Source organism: Anolis carolinensis, chromosome 6 (genome assembly GCF_035594765.1).
Source record: "Anolis carolinensis isolate JA03-04 chromosome 6, rAnoCar3.1.pri, whole genome shotgun sequence".
In the NCBI taxonomy this organism is placed as follows: domain Eukaryota; kingdom Metazoa; phylum Chordata; class Lepidosauria; order Squamata; family Dactyloidae; genus Anolis; species Anolis carolinensis.
In genome coordinates, this window is record NC_085846.1 from 102,551,020 (window position 1) to 102,567,325 (window position 16,306).

The following is a 16,306-nucleotide window of genomic DNA, read 5'->3' on the forward strand; positions in this document are numbered from 1 at the left end:
AGAGGTTATACTGTGTCTTTGATGCAACATCTGTGATGCTCACAGTCTTTAAAAGAGACAGTCCTTCCAAGACTTCACATGTCCTTAGGTGCCTCTCAAAGATTGGAAGATGAAAACTAAGACTGGACACCTGCATCAGGAGACATATGTGGCATGCAGCTATGTCTCCATATCTGTCTTCCAGTGATCACAGCACAGGCATTTTTGTGTTATTGGAGAGGGAGGAACCAACTGTTTCCCTTTAACCAAATGTGCTGCAGTGGGCATCTAAAGGAACCTCAAAAGTGCTTCAGGAAGTCCCTTCAGGAATGCGATTTCCTGCTTCTTAGCAGGGGGTTGGACTGGATGGCCCATGAGGTCTCTTCCAACGCTACTAGTCTATGATTCTATGATTCTATGATTCTGCACATTACATCCTTGCAGTATACTCTGCTATATGAAAATGGCCAGACCCATCTCTTCTGATCCCTCTGCTCTCCAACAAACATGGACATGCCTGTTTGATAAACATTGTTGTTGTTGTTTGCCTTCATGTCACGTCAGACGTAACTCTAAGGAGACCCTATAATAAAGTTTTCTTGATAATATTTTTTCATAGGGGGTTTCCTTTCGCCTTCTTCAGAGGCCGATAAAGTGTGATTTGGCCAAGGTCACCCAGTGGGCTTCCATGGGTGAGTTGGAGTCCAGTGCTCAAACCACTACATACAACATCCTGGCTCTTTTTGTGAGGAGAGCATTATTTAAAAGGAGCCTTCTTGTTGTGTTAAGAATTCCCATGTCCAAGTCAATTGTCATTGAGTTACTCTGATTTTCACCACCTTAATGCATTTATAGGTTTCCAGCCATAAGCTTCTCTATGTTCTAAACTAGCAGATTGAAGAAAAGAGCTATGTGAAACTTTTAACTCTTTGTGCTAGTTTGCAACACAACAGCAAAGGGGGTCTCATTTAAAAAGATCTCATACCCACCCATTCAACTTTAGTTTCCAACTAGATTATTTAATTAAAGGGCAGACTTATTGGGCATTTATTGCTTGTTTGTTCTGTTCAGGTGTATTTCTTTGCATTGGTTAAATCCTTGAATTGCAGTTTGTTTGATTGTTTTCTCAGAGCCCTTGACAGCATATTGAACAATTTAGAGGGCAGATCAATCCTGGTTTCAGCAATTGTCCACAAAGCTTCTCTGTCTTTTGTTCCTTGCTTCTAAAATGCAGCGTTGTTTATCCTGTCACCCATTCAAGAGTGCTATGAAAGTGTTTCAGAGATGTAAACAGCTTTGTAATTAAAGTAATACAGGTCGCATTTGAAAATACAATATAACATTTATCCAGCACTATCTTGATTGAGACATTTTTGCGCACCCTCTCAGAATGTGCTCGTGGGGTAGGTCACTATTATGCAGTACTTACAGTGAAAAAAACAAGGGAAAATGACACAGAAGGACTCTGTCACAGAATAAGGCATTCATCCATTTCTGCCAGCTCCAGGCTCCACACAATCTGGAAATCATTTCCTTTAACGGGGAGGGAACATGTAACTCTCCAAATGTGATTGGACTGCAGTCCAGAAGAGTACTAGCAGCTAGCATAGCCAAATTGCAGTCTCTCATGATAATATATTCACCAACTATGGAGTACTGTGAGATGTTCTTATGTTAATTCAGTATAAAGCAGGATCCCATGTTCACCTATCTAGTTGCAGCCCGTTAACAGGCAAACTAAATTAAAGGTGCAAAAGTAAATTGTAATCTAATAACTAAGTGGAGAGTAGAGGAGAAGTCATATTACCCTTCCCAGTAGGCTTGGGCAAAAGCAAACTGCTGCAGCTTTTCCTCATTTTTTTTTTTGCAACTTTAAATGTTTAATTAACAGCATTTCCCATCTTGACCACACTCTGATGTTGCTATGGATATACATACTCCAGCTTTCATTTGTGACTTGAGTATAGGTGAGCAGTCATGAGTTGGAGCAGCTTTGGGAAGGGTCACTCAGGGTGCATATACACTGTAGTGTTCAAGCAGTTTGGCACCACTTTAACTGTCATATCTCAGTGCTATAGAATCCTGGAAGTTGTAATTTTACAAGGTCTTTAGCCTTCTCTACCAAAGAGTGTTGGTGCCTCACCAAACTACAAATGGCAGTATCCCATAGCATTGAGACATAGCACTTAAGGTGGTGTCAAACTACACTAATTCTATAGTCTATATCAGGCTTGGGCAAATTTGAGCCCTCCGGGTGTTTTGGATTTCCTAACATAACGGCTGTTAGGAATTGTGGGAGTTGAAGTCCAAAATACCTGGAGGGTCCAAGTTTGCCCATGCCTGGTCTATATGTAACCTTTCTTAATCGTTTTCCTGCTGGACTTTTTGTGTTCTGAATAGTTCTCTGGTGTTCCAAATATTCAATGTATTGGTCTGGAATGAAGTTATACACCCCTCTCATTAAGTCTGCCCCAAACCCTTTTCTTCCCTTTCTAGCAAAATTGCCCTTGTAATTGTGTTTCCTGGGTTTTTCTGTGTATATATCCTTCAGATCTCTGGAGCGAGGTGAAGTTAATTTTCTGCAGGTAAATCAATGGCTTAAGAGTCTTAAAAGCCCTCTCAGCCAGGATCTAGCACCAGATTGAGTTGTAGTCTTTCAAATGATAACTGCTCTTGATTGCTTTTTTCCTGAAGAAGAAAAAAGGAGGATAATTGTGTTCTTAATGCAGTTGTTTACAGTTTGCTTTTGGACTGTCTGGCAGACAACAAAAAGAGTCCCTCTTATGTGCTCTGAAATAGGTCTCTGAGGCTTCTGGGTGTGTGTTTGTATGTATATATGCATGTTATTACGTGTATTTTATGTGAATGAGTGTTTCGAGAGGAATCCAATAAATACAATTAGCAGTGGTTAAACTATAGATTTCTCTGATCTATAAGTTGAATAAATAATTTTGGGGGAAAAGATGGGATAAGACTGCTGTGAAATTCTAGCCAACTCCTCCTGTTGCTTTGTAGTAGTGAAAGAAAAATAATATTCAGGAAACTGTAAAGTTTCCAGCAGATTCTTGAACACATATTATAGTTGTCACTGCTTATAGCACTTAATAATGTTTTTTTGAGATTAGGCTGTATTTACACTGTAAAACCAATGCAGTTTGACACCAGGCGCAGCTGGTGGGGACGAGGGACAGGGCCTTCTCGGTGGTGGCTCCTCGACTGTAAAACTCCCTCCCCAGCGATATCTGGCAAACCCCATCCCTCCTGGGATTTAGAAGAAAACTAAAAACTTGGCTCTGCGCCCAGGCATCCAGCGAATAAACTCATTGGCTGTTGTAATCGGGTCGCAAATCTGTAATTGTAGCAGTAGTGAATGACTGAGGATGGTGCAATATCGCTGCCTTGCAACGTTTTAATTTTTGTATACTTTTAATCATGTTTTTATCATGTTTTAATTGTTTTGTTTTATAGTATATTTGTTGCTGGCCCTCGTAGCAGAATGTAAGCCGCTCTGAGTCCCCTCGGGGAGAAGGGCGGGGTATAAATGCATGTAATAAATAAATAATAAATAAACTGACATGGCTGAATGCTAAGTAAAGCTGGGATTTGTAGTTGAGTAAAACCAGCACTCTTTGGTGAAGGCTAAAGACGGTGTAAAACTACAACTCCCAGGATTTCATAGCGTTGAGAAAGGGTAGTTTAAGTGGATTGTTGACCAGCCCTGGAGAGCCAGTGTTGTCTAGTAGTATGAGCATTATACTATGATTCTGTAGACCAGTGTTCAGTTCCCCACTTGGTTACCTTAGGCAGGTAACACACTCTCAGCCCCATGAAACCCTGTAATAGGTTCTCCTTAGTGTTGTCATAAGTCCAAAATGACTTGAAGGCAACACAACAACAGATTGACCTATTTTAGCAGGCACCATTTTAATTTGAGGGGAGTCATGTGGCAAAACCATTGGATACATTTGAGACAAAGATTGACAATGTATTCTTCCACAAATCTCCATGCAGCTGATGCATATTTTTTTTTTCCGTGTCAGGAGCAACCGGAGTTGCTTCTGGAGTGAGAGAATTGGCTGTCTGCAAGGACGTTGCCCAGGGGACGCCCGGATGTTTTGATGTTTTTACCATCCTTGTGGGAGGCTTCTCTCATGTCCCCGCATGGAGCTGGAGCTGATAGAGGGAGCTCATCCACACTCTCCCCAGGTGGGATTCGAATCTGGCAGCTTTCAGGTCAGCAACCCAACCTTCAAGTCACTTAGTCCACTACGCCATCTGGGGGCTCCAGCTGATGCATATAGCTGCTATATGCATCATACTATATGCAGCTGATGCATATAGTAAAACACTATGCTGTGGCACCCATTATAGCAAATTACCACATTGCCCATCAGAGATTAGGAATATGTGTCCTTCCAAATGTTGTTGGACTCCAGTTCCTGTCAGCCCTACCCAGTATAACCAATTGTGGAAGTAGAATCCCTATGGAGAGAAAGACTGGGTATAAATAAAGTAAGTAAGTAAGTAAACAAATAAATAAAAGAGAAAGATAGATGTCCACAACATTTGAAAGAACACATTTCCTACCTCCAACCACATTGCAAATAGTAATCTGAATCCACTTTTGGTTTCCTTATGGAACTATTAAAAGCACTCATGGGGACCCACCAACTTGATGCTGTTTATGTAACTGCTTATCCTGGAATGGAAGAAACACATGCAGACAGGCTTTGTCTGCTGAATCTCTTTCAACAACTTTCAACCGTTTCTAATTGTAAGTAAATAAGAGGTTGGAGGGAGTTCAGGAACAATTATTGGAGGACAGTAAATGGAATGAGTGCGCTCTGCTTGAGATTGTGTGCTGACAACCATTTGGCAATGGACATTTCTTCTGCATCAGTGCTAAAGTTGAGGAGTTGCTTTGAAAACAATCGCTGTCATTGAACAGCTAGCCTGTTGTCATAATGGTGTTGCTGTTACCAGGGCATAGTATTAGGTACATTGATTGTCATTTTCAAGGAACAGATATTCTGTAATGAAGGCTGGCTGATTATCTGAAGATACTTGTCAATTGTGAACATGTCTTGTCATGCAAATGGTATAATGGATATGTAAATCATAAGGCTTGAACAACAAAAGAACATATGCACAAACTGGGTTTTTTTTGTTGCTCCTGGAGCTTAAAAATAAATCCATCTGCTTATGATTTTCTTTCTTAGATGTGGAAGAATCAAATGAGCTGTTATTTACAGGTGCTTTTGCTTGCATTCCTGTAGCTAGAATGAGGATGTTGATATAATTAGTGTCTGCATCAAGCCGCATTGGCACTGAACTACTTTTCCCTCTCATGTTAATGGCCTCAGTATCTAGGCTCATTATTTTGGATTGATCTTTTGGTGGACCGAGAACACAGCTGACCAGTAGGTAGGTTAGATCTTTTCTTGGCTTGAATACAGCACTGAGGAAGCTGGAGGTAGCCAAAGAAACCTGGTGAAAATAAGAGATTGCTTAAGGACTTTATCACACCAACTGACTATTCCCCTACTGTCATATTAGCATACCGACCGGATTGAGCACATTTAGTATTTTACTTCTTTTCAGTAGTGCAATTGTGCCAATTAATGATTCCATGGTCATAACCCTGCCTTCCTGCACTACTGTGTTTCCTGTGTTTATTATCTTCTTGACCCAGTTGCACAATTCCATCGTTAAAATGGCATATAATACAGGGTAAATGGTGAGCATGGGAACAGTAAGAGGGAGAGTATAGAAAAGGCGAATCCTGTTTTCCTGATATCACGTTGCTGCCAGTATGTCGGCACGGAAGTGGAAGGGACCGATTGCACTAAGGCAAGTGATGGGAACATTGCAGGTTTGGAAGCTATGGACAGCGGATGAACTCGAGAGTCCTTGAGATCTCTTCAAACTCTATGATTCTATGACTACATTCTTCCATATGGGCTTCCCTGACTTTGAGATTGTCAGAGAAAGTCCGTTTCTCTGTTCTACCACATTCCGAGATACATCTGGTGAGAATATGGGAGAGGGCCTTCTTGGTGACTGCTCCCAGGCTTTGGAATCCCATTCCTTGAGTGGTTAGATCAGGTATGGGCAAACTTCGGCCCTTCAGGTGTTTTGGACTTCAACTCTCACAATTCCTACCGGCTGTTAGGAATTGTGGGAGTTGAAATCCAAAACACCTGGAGGGCCGAAGTTTGTCCATGCCTTGGTTAGATGGATGTTTTCCTGGCTAATTTTCCAAAAGCAGTATGCAAAGGGACATTAGAGACTGAGGCGGGATCTACACTGCCTTATAATGCAGTTTGTATCTCCATTATGGAGCTTCGGTGGCGAAGTGTGTTAAAGCACTGAGCTGCTGAACTTGCAGACCGAAAGGTTCAAATCCTGGGAGCGGGATGAGCGCCCGCTGTTAGCTCCAGCTTCTTCCAACCTAGCACTTTGAAAAGATGCCAATGTGAGTAGATCAATAGGTACTGCTCCAGCGGGAAGGTAACGGTGCTTCATGCAATCATGCTGGCCACATGACCTTGGAGGTGCCTACGGACAACGCCGGCTCTTCAGCTTAGAAATGGAGATGAGCACCAACCCCCAGAGTCAGACATGACTGGACTTAACGTCAGGGGAAAACCTTTACCTTTACCTTTTATCTCCATTATATGGCCAATACAGATCCATATAATGCAGTTCAATGTAGTTAATTAACCATTTAATGCAGTTTCAAACTGCATTATAGGGCAGTGTAGTCCCAGCTGGAGAAAACAAAATTGATAGCATGAGTTTTCATAGACTAAGTTTACTTCCTTAGATACAAACTTGATTCTACAAAAACTTATACTATTCTTTGAATTCTACTTTCATTGGCAGGTTTGTTTTGAGAGGATTTTGATGGTTAATTCCTCAAGGGGAATGGGCCAATTCAGAATGTACTGTATTGTCTGTATTGGTTTTTAAGACACTTTTAATGGTTATGTTTTTAACTGCTTTGAATTCTGTTGAATAAAGTGTAATGATATCTTAAGCTCTTTATAATGTAAATTTTAAAGCAGTTTTAAAGCTTTTTTGTATTATACCTTTTATTAAAATTTAAACAGAGGGTATTGAAGAGTACAACAGAGGTACTAAATATTCAAAAATAGAAGAGATGAAAGAAGATGAAAAAGAGAATACATGAATATATACATATAATAAAACTTCTATACAACTGACTACAGTTTAAACTAACCTGACACTCCACTACACTATAAGTAAGATTATATTAAGACACTAAACTAAACTCTAATTGCTAACTAACCATGCTGAGCCAGAGGGGAGTTGTGGTTTGAGTTTGACACTAGAGGCCAGGTTTCGAATCCCTGTTTTGCCATGACCTTGGGTGACCTTGGGCAAGTCACACATTTTTGGCCCCAGAAGAAGCCAATAGCAAGAAGACCCTGTGATTTTTTTTGCAATACGTTCAAAACAACTTGAAGACACAACAACTGCTGCCTTGGAGTATGGTAGATTCTCCTTCTCTGTGGGGTTTTAAGCAGAGGCTAGATGGCCATTTGTTGAGACTGCATTGATTGTGTTTTCCTACATGGCTCGGGGTTGTTTATGTGGTGACACTGAAGTGAACTTAGATCAATTTCAATGCTCAAATATATTTGGAGTGATTAAACATTATCATAAGGTGGTGGCAGCAAAGGAGGATTCTACAGCAGACTCCTCCAACGCAGATGCTTTCAAAAGTTATGTATTACAGTTCCCAACATCTCCAGAAAGATGGGAAATCAGAGCTGGTCTATCCCAGCTGGAACATCTAGGGTTGACAAGGTTGCTTTAGAGATGCAGGCAGTGCCTTGGGCCTGGATCTGGAAACCCTGCTGTCAACCACCCTCCCTTTCTGACCCAGATCTCTGTTACGCAGATGGCCTTTCTTGCCATGGTAAATGTCAAGCAGAAGCTCGTACAGGAGCTTCCCAGTGACCCTATCAATGCAACCCATTCAACTGTTTGACCTGCTGCTGCTGCCCATCAAGATGAGAGTGGCGCAGTCATCACTGTGCAGTCGTGCCCTTGAAGCGTATCAGTGCTAATTCAGAATGAAGGCCTGCACGGAAATGTCTAATTTGCAGCCACAAAAGCCAAGTTAGCAATGACGGCTGACAAAGGCCATTGAACGGGAGCGTCCTCCCTGCAGACTATGACAGTGGAAGTTTTGTTTAAGCCTCCTTCCCTCCATAAATTTCTTTCTTTTTGGAGGATGCATGTGTGATGGTACAAACTTCAGAGTTAGCAATCCAGTAACCTTACAGACATTGTGGCATAGCAGCTCCCACCAGCCCCAGGCTGCTTGGCAAGTGTTGAGGGATGAGTAGTTCATTAAAATCTGCAGGGTTACAGGTTCCCTACCTTGGGTTAAAGCTGTTGCTTAAAACCACAAAACTATTATAAGCAGCACTATTTGCCAAGTTTATAATTCACACTTACAACTCATCCTGGCTATTTTCAGTTGTAGCTTGATTCTTTTCTTCTTTCTGTTCCATTTGAACTACATTTGTTCCTCAGCATTCTCAATATCAAATGTGGGGAGAGATGCACACATCATCAATTATGTGACTCCAAAATTACAGAAAGTTTTATATATTACTTACAACATGTAGAAGCCAGGCATAGGCTAATATCTGCTCTGCTGACCAGTGTTTTCTACAAACAACTGCATGCCTTACCACCTTGGTGTTTGTGACCTAATTCAGAGTGCGCTGAGGCAAAACAAAGCTACAGAAATGCAAGTCACAATGGAGGTCACAGTATCATTTGGAGAAGACATGCACCATGGTAGAAAACAGAATTTGGAACAGTGCACTACCTTCTATGTAGCCTCCTCCCACCCCATCAGCTTGCCACCTTTGAAAAATTATGAAAAAAGGTCAAGAGTCCAGAAATCTCCAAGACTGTTGTAGACCAGCCTCAGACTGATGGGATCAATGATGTTTTAGAGAGGATTGTGGGATTGCCTGTAGAGTTTCTGGGGGCAAGAAGTGATAAAGATTTAAGTCAAGGAAATGATGCTTCTATCTGTGAAAAAGCTGACTGTGAATCTTTCTGTGAGAAAGTTGTCTGTGAAAGTGCATGCCTTCAAGGTCAGACCAAGCAGCCAGAGACATTAGATAAGGAAGAGTCCAGCGGAGAAGTAAGTAGTACCGAAGCACCTGGAGATATGGAAATCAGCACAGGCCTTCATTTACAGATCAGAGCAGACAATAGACATCACAGAGCAGAGTGTCTGCATGGGAAAGCTGGGGAGAGATTTCAGGGAAGACTAAATGCTTTCATGGGCGGGTTTTGATTGGCAAGTTGTTTACCTTCAAGTTAGTTAAGGCAACGTAGCGTTTGGCATAAGATGCTAGGCCTGAGTTCCTGGTCCATGTTTCAAGTCAAGCCTTTGATTTTGGGATTCAAGTATATTGGTAGTTTCTAGGTTCCTGCGATTATATTCATGATCAAGTTTTTCTAAGGATATTTATGCTGTTCTTGTGATTTTTGGCTATTCCTAGATTGTATTACCTTGGAATCTGTTTGAGATATTTGGACTCCTATTGAATTATTCCTTATTGTTAAACCCTTTTTGGATATACTTCTTCTTTCTCTATACCCGAATTTTTCCCCAACATTTTTGATATATTTTACAATAAACTGTTTGCTTATATTCTGGACTCTTGCATGGTGCTGTGATCATAGGGGTTTCCAGGCCTGGGGTGCAACAAAGACTTATTTCTCAATTTAAATGATACCCTCTGTGATGCCCACAAAAGACTCAAAACTGCATTTTTAGGATACTATTTTGGAAAAAACTAAGCTGATTTTGTAATTCATAAGGGATTGGTGTCTGCTACAAAACAGGGCAAGTATGGACCCTCTATGGTTGTCTGCCACTGGACCAGAAACAATGTGGTGTGGTGGTAAAAGTATTGGGTAACAGCTTGGAAGATCCAATGTCTAGTCTCCGCTGTGCTATGAAATCGCCCCTCTGACCTTGCAACAGTCATTTTCTTTCTCCACTTAACCCACCTCACAGGGTTGTTGTGATGGTGAAATGTGGAGGGACAGAGACAGCTGTGGTGCCTTGAGGTGATTAGCCATGCCACTAACTGTCCAAACCAAGAAATAAAAATCACAACAAAAGAATCAGAGAGAGGGCAAGTATGCTATATCTTTAACTAGATGTACAAAAGATACGGACGGTCTAGGAGCATAGCAACAGTTTCACCTGTTGAATTCCTGCCTGATGTATAGCTGCCAAACTATAAGGCACCAGAGCCTGTCCAGTGCAAAGGTGGCAGCCTTATGAATAGACATTAGTTGCCAGTTTCTCCTCCCTGCCAGCCCTGGTTTGTGCGTTTGGCTTAGCCTGGATCCATTTAGCACCTTGCTGTTCCCTCTAATGCTTGGTGACATGTTTCATTATGCAATGCATTGGCAGTTGGCACTTCTACTCAGCACGAGAATGAGATTTGAGCCTTCACAAAGCCAGGGTGGTAATGTATGCGTTGCCCGTGCCAAAGTGGAGACTATGGGTTGTAAAATGGCTTTGATACCTTATAAGTGGGAGTTAGCTGCCAAAAATCCCATAACAATGAAATATCATTTCAAAGCCGCCGGGTCTCCTCCCTCCATCTCCATTCCCCAAAGCTCTGTAAGTACAAGGAGTCCTTAATGAGGAGCTGAAGATCATTATGCAGGCAGGTGCCAAATGACAATGACAAGGATTTTAAATCAATCTCTCCCATTACATACTCACCTGCCAGCCGAGAAGGCTTCACCCCTTTTATTTCACACTGCCAAATGTCATGGGGGGTCAGACCTGTTAGCACGGCATTTGGGAGGGGGGCGTTTGCTAATCAACCTTTCACACAAATTATGACCTTTTTTGTTTCCCTGCTGACTGAGGCACTTTAGCTGTCACATGCGTTTTCGTAAAAGGTCTGTTCCTCCATTAAGAAGAGTGTGTTTCTTTTATTAAAATCAAAGGGAGCTGCTAGTCGAAGTAACAAAGTCATGCTGCATAAGTCTGCCACCCAGCCTGTCCTCAGCCCTGAAATCCTCAGGTATCATGAGGTTGAGGGAATCCAACTTCTACTTTCCAGGGCTGAAGTCAGACCCACCTCCCTGGTCAGTGAACCTTTGGACATGAAATGAAACGAGATAGGTGAGAAGGCGCTGTCCTTTGCCTCTGGTACAAAATTACTTGGGGTTTCTTTGCTTGGAAGAACATAAAGGCTTCCTTCTGCAAAAATAAGGAATTGTGGACAAATACTTCGAAAATACAATTTTCATTTCCACCATCAATTTTCACATTGTTGATTTTTTTTTTTGCCCTCAGCATATGGGCAGCATGTTTGTCACATGTTTATCCTCCCCTGGACACTTTATGCTCAGGATATGCCTTTAAAAACTGTTTCTCTTTGTTCACTTTCCAACTAAACTAAAAATGGTCCAAGGGGCCCCAATAGCATTGCCCTTGTACATCCCAGAAGGTGCTTGGGGGACATTTGGGGATAATTTTCATTTTTAGAAGGTAGAATTGGAGGATTCAGCCCAGTAGGATCTCTTGTGGAGCTAATGTGGGCCCTCTAGCTTTCACAAGTTGGCAGCCCTTGATATAAAGGATAGAATCATAGAATCCTAGAGTTGGAAGAGATCTCATGGGCCATCCAGTCCAACCCCAAGAAGCTGGAAAACCATATTTGAAGCACCTCTGATAGATGGCCATCCAGCCTCTGCTTAATAACAACAAAGAAATGAAAGGTATGCTCTGTGATGAATGCTTTCTCAAAATGAAGCAACAATAGATCAACAGACCTAGATAAACAGGCAGACAAGGCCATGTATGAATTGATTGTGTGTTCTAGAACACATCTCAGAGTCCTTTGCAATGGATTGGGTTTCTGTGGGAGGCCAGTAGATGTAGCAAGTGTTTCCTGAAGCTGGAAACTAGTGACATATTTTTCTCCTTTTCTCTTAATATTAGAACTGTAAATCAGCCAACTGAATTAAACAGGATTGTCACAGGGCTGAGAAACGTATGGAATGTGCTGCTATAGAATCGTAGAATCATAGTTGGAAGAAACCTCATGGACTTTCCAGTCCAATCCCCTGCCAAGAAGCAGGAAAATCGCATTCAAAGCACCCCCGACAGTTGGCCATCTAGCCTCTGCTTAAAAGCCTCCAAAGAAGGAGCCTCCATCTGATCCTACAAACTCAAATTGCTCTGAAGTGTAGTAATGGTTGCAACACAATCCTATGCACACTTACTTACCTTGGAGAAAATCACAATGACCTCAGTTGAGGATTTTCACACAGGATGACACTGTGTATACCACTTCATGGGATGAATTTCTTTTGCTGCCTTACCTTATCCACAGATCCTTCATCCTTGCTTCCCATGTTGGTGTTCAAGTCAACTTGAGGCAAGTCTGTTGTAGGGGTTTCTTGGCAGGATTTATTCAGAGGAGGGTTGCCACTGCTTTCTACTCATGCTGAGAGAATATGGCTTGCCTAAGTTTCTGCAGTGGGTTTGCATAGGGATTTGTACCCATACCCATAAGGGATTTGCGGCCCTCAGTTGTGGTGAGCTGTATAGGATATTAAATATGAGTAAAAATCTGTACCATATTCAATTTGAGTAAACTTCCAGTCTAAGAGATGGGGAGAATTGCTATCTTGTGTTTCACTGTATCTGACAAAACATATTTGCAGAAGTTCCAACTCCTAAACATATTTATCGGAAATTACATCCTTCAGTGTTCAGTTTAGATGGGTGTTTATCAAGACTGTTGGCTTTGCAGGCAGCATTTGGGAAATCTTGTTGGTTACACAGATTCATTGCCCAGGGACTTGGAAGGGAGAGGGCCTTTTGTTTGGTCTGAAAGGTATATGATGCTGTCATTTGCAGTATTAATGGGTGCTTTGAGAGACATGTTTGCTATTTCTCTGCTGTGTGGTGAGAAAAGTGCATTTACCATCTGTCTCCATGGAGAGAAGCAGGTGGGTGCAGAGAAACTGGGAACTAAATAAAGTCTTGAGAATTTGGCCTCATTCGGAGAAGCTCCATGAAATTCTCTATGGGGTTCTCTTATGCATTTTTGCTGGAATGCATAAACTTTTGCCAAAGGATATTCTTATTCTCACCTCATTTCATTAATCTGTTAGATGCTAGAGCTCCCGAAAGCATCAAAACTGATTAGATATTTAAAATGACTACAGGTGATATTTTTTCTTTTTCTTTTTACTTCGTTCATGCTTCATTTTACTTTGTGAATATCCACCCACTCACTCCGCAGAGTAATTGTGCATCTCAAATCAGCCATGGGAAAATGAGTTTCGTAATGCTCTAGGTTGGGATTAGAAATTCATGGCATCATTCTTAAAAGATTAATTCATAGAATTGAAGAATTGGAAGGCACTCCAGAGGCCCTCGAAACCTGCTCTCTACCAAGCAAATACTAGAAAGTTCTGGATTAATCAGGAATATGATTCACATCTTCCACATAGTTCTTGTGGCTGATAGAAGTGGCTTTCACTCACTTAAATCACCAGGATAGAGAGGAAAGGGAGGGATGAGCTCTTACCATTCCCAGTAGACTAAGGCAAAAGCAAACTGCTGCAGCATCTCCTAGCCTGTGTATTATTACTTATTTATTACTTTTGAAATCTTGGCCATAATCTGATATTGATAATACGTGTTCCAATTTTTATCTGATAAATGCTGGAGGCTGTGGGTCACAAGATTAGCACAGGGCAGAACTGTGCAATTCGATTGACTTTTTTGTTCTGTCATGTATTACATAGGCAGAAGTGGACAGTGCATCTGTTCAATTGATCTCAAATAAACCCACGGTCTTAGATGTCTTTGCACTAATGCCCAAAGCATGGGAAATAAACAAGATGACCTCGAACTCCTAGCAAAACGAAATGGTTACGATGTAATTGGCATAACTGAAACCTGGTGGGATAAATCCTATGATTGGAATATAGCAATATAGCAATATAGCAAACAGCAAAACCAGTTTGAAAGCATCTGGATTAAGAGAACGAGGGCTGAAAAATATATAGTTGTGGGGGTCTACTATAGACCTCCAAGCCAGACAGAAGAGCCAGATGAAGCCTTCCTTGACCAGATGACCAAACATGCAGAAAGAAGAGACATAGTAGTAATGGGGGACTTCAACTACTCTGATATTTGCTAGAAAACAAACTTTGCTAAGAAAAAATGAAATGCAAAGATACAAAATGGGTGATGCCTGACTTGACAACAGTCCATGTGAGAAAGACCTTGGACTCTTCTTAGACAAAAAGTTGAACATGAACCAACAGTGTGATGCAGCAGCTAAAAAAGGCAATGGGATTTTGGGTTGCATCAAATGGGGTATAGTGTCTAGATCGAGGGAAGTCATAGTCCCTCTCTATTCCGCTTTGGTTAGACCTCACCTGAAATACTGTGTCCAATTCTGGGCATCACAGTTCAAAAGAGATATTAACAAGCTGGAAGGTGTCTAGAGGAGGGTGACTAAAATGATCAAAGGTCTAGAGACCATGCCCTATGAGGAACTTCTTAAAGAACTGGGTATGTTTAGCCTGTAGAAGAAAAAGTTGAGAGGAGACATGATAGCCATGTATAAATATGTGAAAGGATATCATAAGGAAGAGGGAACAGGCTTGTTTACGGCTGCCCTTGAAGCTAGGAGCAATGGGTTCAAATTACAGGAAAGGAGATTCCACCTGAATTTTAGGAAGAACTTCTTGACTGTATGATCTGTTCAACAGTGGAACTCTCTGCTTCAGAGTGTGGTGGAAGCTCTTTCCTTGGAAAATTTTAAATAGAGGCTGGATGGCTATCTGTCAGGGATACTTTGATTGTGCTTTTCCTGCATGGCAGGGGGTTGGATTAGATGGCCCATGTGGTCTCTTCCAATTCTATTATTCTATGATTCTCATTTGAATTGCTACTTATTTGTCTCCTGCCATTGAACAGACTAATAGTTATTTTTTTACATACCAGGAACTGCTCCATCCAGAGGATCTGAGAGCCTTCAAAATTATATTGATGACTCAATTGGTGAGTTTTGCTAGTGGTCAGCTAGAAGAAGTAAGCTATAACTGAGCAACATGCTATTCACAAAGCATTGTCCCTTGGTTCAGACATTTTAGAGCATTCTGAAAGATTTTTGTTTTTTCTTCCCCTATAGTGTGCAGTTTTGAGCTCTTTTGCTGCTATGCACTACTTGGACTGAACTAAGGTATGTGGAATTGATAGTGAATAGATGTCCTGCCACACTGAACAAAGTTGGCTAGCCTTTGTTTTCCTCTAAATACAGAATACAAGTATTTGAGTGATCTCGGAACTACATCTGCGCTACATATCTACTCCTCCTCCCAGATGTAGACATTTCTCTGTTCTTTCATGCACATTCCATTTATCTCTTACAGGCATCATTACCAGCCAACATTAATTCTGTCCCAATGTTTAGCTATGTAACTTTTTTGTAGCTTGGCCATGAATCTAGTCTGCATGCTTTTCTTATCTCTTTCGTTGGAGATCCCAGACAATCATTCTTTTGGTCTTTCTGCAAAGCTTGTCATACCTGTATCATTGCTAAAGCCATTCCGTTGTTCTGAGCCTGAGAAACTAATAAATCTTTTAGATTTCTGTGGTCAAGTCATGAGGATCTCTGAATGCTTAAAGTATCCTGCTAGTCAAGATTTCCACTGTTTCTCCAGCAGCTATTAATAACTGGATGAGTTTATAAGAGTCTGGAAGTTAAAAAGAGAAAACAGATGATGAAGGAATGAGCCAAAAGATGCAGACATTTGTTGGCAGAAAAGGAGAATTAATAAAAAAAGAGGGCTTATTCTTCTGTTAAATCAGCCCTTACTCCAATCTGGACAGAATTTGTTGCATCGGCTGACGGTACACATGGTAAATCATTTTTGGGAATCTGCATCCACAAACCTAGTGTGCACATAGCTTTGCACCATGGATATTCTCAAAAAGTTCATGCATGCATGTTGGGCCTTTGTCAAACAGGGTGAACAATTTAAAAATTAGAATTTTATTCCATCTTTCCATTAAGAAAGTAATATTAACATTCAAGGTGGCTACTAACATCCTAAAAAACAAGATAAAAAACAAAGGGATTCAGATCAGTAAACACACTGTCCTCCTTCCACAGGGATATGAAAACCTGGCTGTTCCAACAAGCATTTGATAACAATTAGTCCCTAGATCTAAATGCCCAGTCCCTAGGTCACCAGATAGTACTCTGTT

General features: G+C 41.2%; 1 long non-coding RNA gene across 1 annotated transcript in view; it reads left to right on the forward strand.

The window, feature by feature from the left end:
* Nucleotides 1–16,148, forward strand: part of LOC103279094 (uncharacterized) — a 63,857-nt gene extending 47,709 nt beyond the window's left edge. The window contains exons 4-5 of the long non-coding RNA XR_010007240.1: nucleotides 15,041–15,097; nucleotides 15,228–16,148. This is a non-coding gene — a long non-coding RNA (uncharacterized LOC103279094). The remainder of the gene's footprint in view (nucleotides 1–15,040; nucleotides 15,098–15,227) is intronic.
* Nucleotides 16,149–16,306: the final 158 nt, after the last annotated feature.